Source organism: Bidens hawaiensis, unplaced genomic scaffold (genome assembly GCF_021521415.1).
Source record: "Bidens hawaiensis isolate Kalapana, Puna unplaced genomic scaffold, B.hawaiensis_p1.1 tig00009923_1, whole genome shotgun sequence".
NCBI classification, from domain to species: Eukaryota; Viridiplantae; Streptophyta; class Magnoliopsida; order Asterales; family Asteraceae; genus Bidens; species Bidens hawaiensis.
In genome coordinates this window covers 886,589-895,706 of record NW_027491748.1, presented here as the reverse complement: position 1 = coordinate 895,706, position 9,118 = coordinate 886,589, and the positions used below count along the sequence as shown (strand labels likewise).

The 9,118-nt window shown below is 30.4% G+C and overlaps 1 long non-coding RNA gene across 3 annotated transcripts; it reads left to right on the top strand.

The window, feature by feature from the left end:
* Positions 1-1,612: 1,612 nt before the first annotated feature.
* LOC143533844 (uncharacterized) lies at positions 1,613-3,353 on the top strand. 3 transcript variants are annotated; one of them, XR_013135433.1, is made up of 4 exons: positions 1,613-1,670; positions 1,899-2,173; positions 2,271-2,297; positions 2,332-3,353. It is a non-coding gene; the product is annotated as an uncharacterized LOC143533844 (long non-coding RNA). The 3 variants fall into 3 exon arrangements; XR_013135432.1 differs by having other exon boundaries at positions 2,271-2,429; positions 2,506-3,353; XR_013135431.1 differs by having other exon boundaries at positions 2,271-3,353.
* Positions 3,354-9,118: the final 5,765 nt, after the last annotated feature.

The following is a 9,118-nucleotide window of genomic DNA, read 5'->3' as shown; positions in this document are numbered from 1 at the left end:
CCAGGTCATAGGCTTGTTAGCTTCTGCCAAATGCTTTTGTTTGCATCCTTTACACATTGGTCTGCTAAGTCTTTATGCCTACTTAGTTTAGTGATTTTTAATTGTAAAATGTCAATACTGCTTTACTTAAATAGTTCTTAAAAATAGCAAGGATTAATTAGATGACAACAAGAGTGTTGCAGCAAGATATTCTTTAAGGCGATCTCAAAATTTTGTTGCATTGCTTAAAATTGAACCAAAATAAAATGATTTTGGTTTTAGTATGTGTTTTAGTCCAACATTATTAGAAACTTACACTTCATGTTCAAGTTTGTTCTGTATTCAATATAATTTTGTTTATTAACACTATAACTATAAATATGAACATAAAGTTTTATAAATATAGATTTATCGTATAACTGAGTAACTAATAAATAATGAATGAATGAAGCACAAGTTGAGTTCAACTGAAAAATACACATGAGATGCGGTTGAGCTTCCGAATATAGCTTTTAATGAAGCTCAAGTGATTTTATGTTATAAGAGTCGAACTCGAGCGCTTTTATGTTATACGAGTCGAACTCGAGCACATTTATGTTATACGAGACGAACTTGATGCTAGAAACATAATAATAAACATATTAAAATCTTTTAGTGTGTATAATTAACCACATGTACAAAAATAATATTATTATATTTAGAATTTTGTTGGTTTAAGCGTTTCTCTTCCAGTAACAAGGTAGATGCTTGTGGATTCATTAAATATGCAATGATAGTATTATATATAAGTAAAGATGTTTTCTAAATCAAAGTCTTCTTTCTATGATAAGGATAAATTATGATATGCATTGTGGAGCCTCACAGTTTTTAAATACAATCTGAAACGTCAAAATGACTTTAATCTTGCAAAGGGTGTTTTGGTAATTTGCCATGATGAATAAAATATGAGGTTCCATGAAGAAACATATAATTTTTTTTTCCAATGAAGAAGTTTGGAGGCTGGTAACATAGTATTATGTGTGTGTGTGTGCGTGTGCGCGCGCGTACATTATATTATAGAGGACGGTATGACTTTATGGTGATTTATTTTTCCGCTTTTGCAGATTGAGGTTATGTCCCATAGAACTAAAGCATCTACATTGCCAATTGTGCCTGACTCTGAAGGTTTATGTAAAGCCTTTATGCATTTTATGAATTATATTTTTTTTCCATAAATACCATATACTGTTGTTACGGGGTGAATAGATAAATTAGGATTTAAATTTTAACATGCTGTTTTTGTTGTGGTTAACATGCAGGAGCTGAATCAAATCTGTTCTCCTTTGATGCATTAGCAGTTTTCATGTACCGTGTACTTAATCGAGTTGATCATCCTGTATGTTTGTTTCTATTCAGTTTGTATGCGATTGCAGTTTTCTTCCCACTTATGCTTTGTATTTAAATACTTGTCTCACTATTTAATGTTGTATTCAAGGGAAATCTTGATAAATCATCACCACGTGTTGGATACGTGTTGCTAATGTTCTATCACCTGTATGACGGAAAGGTACATTTCACACCATTATGTTTTATTTTTTTTATACCTTCTATTTTTTTACTTATTTCACATTTCAGAATCTTTCAGAGTTTGAAAGTGAACTGATCGAACGCTTTGGCTCACTTGTGAAGATGCCTCTCTTGAAATCTGAAAGGTAAATACATAGGTGTTAATATTTAGAGAAGCTAATTTTGACCCGTATACTTATTATGAAGGGTCAATTCGGGTCAAACAAGTAAAAAGTAAGTACCTTGAAACAACTCAACAAGACAGTTCAAATGAGTCAAGAGGACATGAGTTATTACATTTTGAAAATTAGATTATTATCTGTTCAGTCATATTATTTTTACAAATTTTGAAGTATCGGGACAAATCTATACAGGAATCCGTTACCTAAATCAGTGAGGACAGTATTGGAAGAAGGAATAAATCTATGCAGGCTTCATATTACACACTAATAGACATAGAAGGTATTTTTCATCTGTTAAATACTTAAATTATATTGTTCTTTTACCTTTTTATAATTATGTTTATGTGTCTTCTTAATAATCAGATTAAAGTCCAGTAAAGGAATATACACAAAAGAATGTGGTTTATGGGCAAAAACAATTTCGCGAGGTCTTGTCGAGAAATGCTGATTATTTGACATCTGTTCATGTACCATGTTTATTATTAAACTCATATTACTTCATTATTATTATTATTTTTATTTTTTAGTTTTATGTTACTGAGGTTGTGAATATATGTTTTGTAGGTTCCTTTTGAATTTGCTGCTAATCAAGTGATGGAACAGCTCAAAGGAATAACGAAAGGAGAATACGTTACACCCGTGTCTGAAAAAAGAAAACTTGGAACTTCAGTTTTTGCTGCCATTGATGTTATTGTTACTGACGTTCATAATATCCTTTCACACGTGAGCTTAATATCCGACTTTTCTCTTAATACTCTGTTACCGAATGACCGAAAAGTTTGATGATTTCAGATATCAGAAAACGACCCGATGGTTAAAATATTTGTAAAAACCAACATGGGCAACAACAGCCTTGAGAGCACCCACATCACTCTTGCTCACAATAGAAGCCATGGTGTAACCGTTGTGGCCAACTATGCACGGTTTGTGGACCAGAAGGTTCCTGTGGGTGTGATCGCGCTGTTACTGTCGAATAAACTAGCTGCATTAGAAGTGCCCGGGTCCATTGATGGTGAAAGGATATTGTCTAAAAACGAGTGGCCTCATCTCACATTGTGGACCGCTCAAGGCATAACTCGTAAAGAAGGCAATACTTTAACCGGGTTGGTTTCGCAAGCCAATACTTTACCACCTCATTTTATATATTGCGCTCTTTAAAATTTATGGTTTGTATCTGTTTGACTCGATCACCTCGTTGTTTCTCTGCTTATTTAAGCCACAATTCGTTATGGTTGTATTTGTGAATAGATTCCCAAATGATAAAAAAACATAATATATATGATTGTAAATGTAGTATCTGATTATGTAACTTGGGTATTCTTATGACCCTCATCACATATGTGTATATGAAGATTTGATTTTTGTGATTATTATTGCATTACTTTAACTTCTTATTTAGTGGTTTTATAATTTGTGATTAATATTTTGACGCCACAATGACCTTACACATGATTCTAAGTGAAAACCAGAGCACCATATTATGTTTAAACTTATAATCTCATGAATACTAATTAAAATGAAATCCAGTTCGAAATCATTTTAGGTTTGTCGACAAAAAGTTAGAACCGGGTTGAGTACAAACGTGTTCGGTTTAATACCGTTTTCTCAACTGGTTTTGATGAAAAGAATTGCAGAATGGTCCCGAACTTATGCTCGCCAACTAACCTACTTTATTAACATATATTTCACAAAACACGATGCATAGCGTGTACCTCCGCACAAAATACACCCAACAAACTATATGCAGAGGCGACAGCGTGCTTGCACTGATAACCCATTACACACCACATCAAACTCTACAAACCAATACAAGGAGATAAGTCGTGCAAACCCGCAGTAACGCGCGGGCACTTATGCTAGTTAAAAGTTATACTTAAACAAAAAATAAATCATATTTGGGCAGAATTAAAATTTATTTAAGTATGTGTGCAAAACAATTGTAACACATCACCTTTGAGCAGAAGTGAGACAACTAATTTAATTATGCACAAGCTAGTTTTGCTAGATCAAAATGTAACACACCACCTTTGGACAGACTTGAGACACTTGTACCATGTTATGCAAAAACTAACAGAAGCTTTTAATTAAACTTGAATGATATGGTAAATGTAACACGTCACCTTTAGACATAAGTGATACATCAAAATTCACTCAAGTTAAGCTTTTTATGTTTTGTAAAATTTTATAAGATTTAATTGTTTACAAAACATTTACCTAGGAAAAGTTTATAGGAAAATTAGAGTTCTCGGAAAATTAGTTATCGATACTTTTGAGTTTTTTTAGGATATATGAGTTCTCGGGAATTTAGTGAGCCCGAATTTTAGTGGGTTTTTGGGATTATGAGAGTTTTCAGGTTCTATAAGGTTTTCGAGATTTTGGTAAACCAATACCATTATAGAAAAAAAATATGAAGTTTAATTTTAAATCTTTAACCCATAAACTATTTTTAACCCATAAATTATTTTATCCCATCATTTATTTTTAAATCCCATAAACTAATTTATAATAAAGATGGAATTTGAATTTTAATGGATTATCTTGTTTCCAAATTTAAAATATTTAATTATAATTATCCAAGATTTTGAAATCTTTTATTAATAAAACTATATCATGTTTCAAAAATTTTAATAGATAAAAATCAATCAAAATTGGAAACAACATATTTTATTCCTACGATTCATCCAAATAAGGACGATTCTTCGGTTTTTATGACGAACATGAAGAATATCTTCGAAGAATCTTTAGTCAGTTTTCTCTGGAACCAGATTTCGAATAAATTAGAGTTTTAAATATGAATTTTAGCAATTATAACAAGTTTTCTTAATAAAGCATGAAAACAGAAAACCGAAAAAAATTAGGGTTTTAATCAAAATTCATGTTTTTCGATTTTAATTCCATATTTAGGGAAAACATGAAGAACTGATTAATCAACATCACTCTGATGTCACATTTTGATCAGTTTTTCATGTAAGCAATAGAAAACATGATAAATATTAAACCTATGAACCTGTTATAGCAGTGAGAGTAGTAACCGCAAAGAGAAGGATGTAGACGACATGGTTGTTAGCTTGGTCGAGTTCCCCTTTAGAATGTGTAGCTAAGGATTGTGTTAGGGAAGAATCCGGTTTTAGGAGAGAGATGCACGCAAACTTGTTATGTTAATATTTATCTCTCTTTATATACATCCAAGGGGAAACTCTTTATTAGGTAATTATATGTAATATGACCCATCAATAATTACCAAACTAATATATAATAAGGTATAGTTAATATTTTGATCTATTATAATATAAATGATTATAATGGCTATATATAAGTATATATTATTATATATTATTTTTACACATTTTGTGTGCAACTAATTTTTAAAATGGAATACAAATATACAATTAGGTAAATCGGTATCATCATGTAAATTATCATTATCAATAAATTACTACTATTGAATTTCACTATATATAATAACACATAAATTTGCAGAAATAAAGCATTCCAACAAATTCACGACAGAAAATATCATCATATAGGCTATAGCCATAATCAAAAGCATATCCATGCAATGATCATTAACAAAACTTTTGTTTATCATATAGTTGGTCAAAATGGCCTTAATTTCACATTCACTAGGGCAAAGGCATTTAAAAGAAGTCTTCGTCACCCGTTGTAGTGCCCATTAATGTCTTGTAACGTTTCGGTGCCGGACTGCCAGTTCAATACCATACACAGCAAGCGTTCCTGCTATCCCATACCCGGCCACACACAATCCGTTGCCCAGCCAAGTGTCATTGCATGTGGTTGTCAAGGCCTTCCAGTGATTAATAATATATTCTTCCCTTACTTGACGGTTAGGATGTTTGACGACTAACTAGCAACAAACTAGCAACAGGGGCGGGCGCGGAGGCGGTGCCGAAGATGATTACATGACTGTATTATTATGATTATCACCATTGTTATGGAGGGATGTGATGGTGTATTTATAGGTTTGGGATGACATCGGTTGCTTATGATGGTTTAAAGGTGGTTATTAGAGAAAGGATAAATGACAACGGTTCTTCAAATCGTTTGGGTTTTTAAATGGATGTTGGATTGAATAGGGACCAAATATTTTGACCTTTCATGAAATATGCATTGTTTTAAAAAGAAAAGGTAATGACAATACAAAACGTGGTAAAAGAAAGAAACAAAGCATAAGTCAACTTTTTTGGCATCAATTAGAATTGTAAGTATTTGAATAGAATATTAGAATGTGACATTTGATATATGGCAGGACAGTAATAAAAAAAGAGACGATAAGTTTTCTTTTTAAATTATTATTAAAGGGTGAGAATTGTGACCAATTGTAAATGTAGAGAGAATATATATACAAGCTATACATATTTGTATATTATAATATAGGTATATTATACTATTGTACATATGCATATATTACACAGATTATACATATATGTATATTATACCGATTGTTAATATCAGTCTCTAATTTATGAGTTGAATTTGTTTGTTATAAAGTTAAGACCATATTATTTGTTAAAAGAGAGTGATGATATTTGAATAACAAGAACATGATGCTTTTTACGTATATCTTTTGATGGTGATTAGGTATACTGCCATATAGCATTGACGAAACCAATTATACATAGTTGTATATTACACATAGGCTAGTTTACAAGCTTCTATTGATTATACATATAAGTATATTTAAGAATGATACATATATGTACATTACGCCACACTTGACGATTTCACACTCTTTAGCAAAAATCAAATAAATATCTAAAAAAGAAGTAATTCCCTAAAACATAAATACCGCAAATAACATCGACATGTTTTTAGTACTAGAAAATCAAAACGTACAGTCCTGAGATCAATCCGATAACAAAAACTTCAAACAAACAGCACTATACGACAAATAAAGCTTCAAACAAAATCTAAAAAATGAACATCTATTTCTTCATTTGACCAACCAACTCATTTGCTTCCTTTAGAACTCAGTCTCGTTCTTTATTTGATTATGATAAAACTCGGTCTATTTCGTTCTTTACATTTCATGTAACACCAAGTGATTATAAATATAACGTCCTTAAACATTAACATACAAGGTATTTACACATACATGTATAATGATTTTTGTACATACATGTATGGGCATATATGAATTATTTATATATGTACACATGTATAATAACAATGTACACACCTAATAATGTTACATGCGATGTTGTATTTTGCATATATATATATATATATATATATATAGGTATTGGATCATTTCAGAAGTTTTTTTACAGCGAGAAGTGCGAGAAGTGAATGTATAAATTCATTAATCCCTAATTTCACATCCTTTCTTATGTGTAGATGCTCTGTGTAGGTGCATATGTATGTGTGTAGGTACGTATGTTTGTATATGTGTATGTATGTTTGTATGTGTGTAGGTACATAGGTTTGAATGTGGCTCGGTACATTTATATGTTTGTAGGTAGGTTTGAATGTGTAATTAAGACATAAATACAACCAACCTACATATATGTATGTAACATCATATGAAAGGGAGTGAAATTAGGGATTAATGGAGTTATACCTTCACTTCTAGCACTTCTCGTTGTAATATCACTTCTCGCAAGATCCATCCCCTAGGTATATATATGGTAAGGATCCTAAGAGAACCCTTTGTAAATTGAGAACTTTGAGAACCATTTTGTACCACTAAAAACACCTTTAAAAAATATTCAAAAAAATCATAAAACAAAAAATAATAAAAATTTCAAAAAAGTAAAAAAACCAAAATTCTTATATTTCATTCCGGTTTCATAAAAAAAATATAAAAAATAAAAAAAACATCGTATTATACACATATGTATAATTTTATATAATCTTTAGTTACGTAATATACACATATGTACAATATCATTTATCTTAAATTATACACACGTGTATAAAAAAAACATGTAAATGTACATATATGTATGTATTATACATATGTGTATATAGTTTAGCTAAACCGAGTTTTTTTTAATGAAACCGAGATGATAAAATAAAAATTTTGGTTTTTTTACTTTTTAGATTTTTGATTTTTTTATTTGATGATTTTTTTTTTATTTTTGGATTTTTTGTGGTCTAAAATGGTTCTCATAGTTCTCAATTTCAAAAAAGTTCTCTCATGATCCTAATCATATATATATATATATATATGTGTGTGTGTGTGTATGTGTCACGTGTGTGTAAATAATACGTATGTGTATAATAATAACATATATACTAATTTAATACAACTCAGAAAATGCAATATATTGTACATATATGTATAAATTATACATATATGTATAACAATAACATATATGAGAATTATAACATGTGTGTACAATGTATTTATATGGATTATACATACATGTTTAATGATATTGTACACAGGGCCGTCTTTGAGGCATGGTAGGGTAGTCGACGGTCACAGGCCCGACACCCCGTTAGGCCCGAAATGTTTTTTTTCAAAAAAAAAATTATATGTATTTTTTATCAAAAACATGTGTATAATCAATGTTTCAACATAATTACAAAACCACTAGCTTGGTATAATGGTAAAGGGGTATGACATATAACCAAAAGGTTGTGGGTTCTAGTCTTATTTGAGACAATTTTAAGCTTATTTTTATACAAAAATTTTTTACACAACTTAAATCATAATCAAATAAGCCCATTTATAATTAAATTGTTTAAACTAGGGGTGTGCATGGTGCGGTTCGGTGCGGTTTTTGATTAAAACCGAACCTAAAACCAAACTTTCGGTTTTATGATTTTTTAAAACCGTTCGGTTTTGGCTTTTTTGGTTTTCTGTTTTTGGTATTTGGGTTCTGTTCGGTTTTGAATGCGGTTTTTTCGGTTTTGCTAATCGAGCCAAAACATTTTGGGCAAGAAAAAAACTTGATCCAAGATATTGAAATTGGGCATGATATTTTTTTTTCTTTAAACTAATGATTAATAGAATATTGAATATTTGGCTTCAAATATTAAAAGCTAATAAAAAATATATTTAAAATCAAAAATCAAAATCAAAACTAAAAGTACCAGTATTATTAGTTATTAACTATATATATGTAGCAACCAAATATATTTGTTATTAACCATATGTTAAACAAATAGTCACCGATAGATTTTGTTTTAATGGTTATTTCAATATACTATGGTTATTTCAAAATTTTTGGTTATTTCGGTTCGGTTCGGTTTTTTCGGTTCTTAACAAAATACAAAACCGAACCAAAACCAATATTTCAGTTTTTGCTAAAGTTTTGAACCGAACCGTCGGTTTCTAATTCGGTTTGGGTTTTTCGGTTCGGTTTTTTTGGTTTTATCGGTTTCGTTTCGGTTTTTTCAATTTTGTACACACCCCTAGTTTAAACCTAACAAAATGTTTCTTTTAC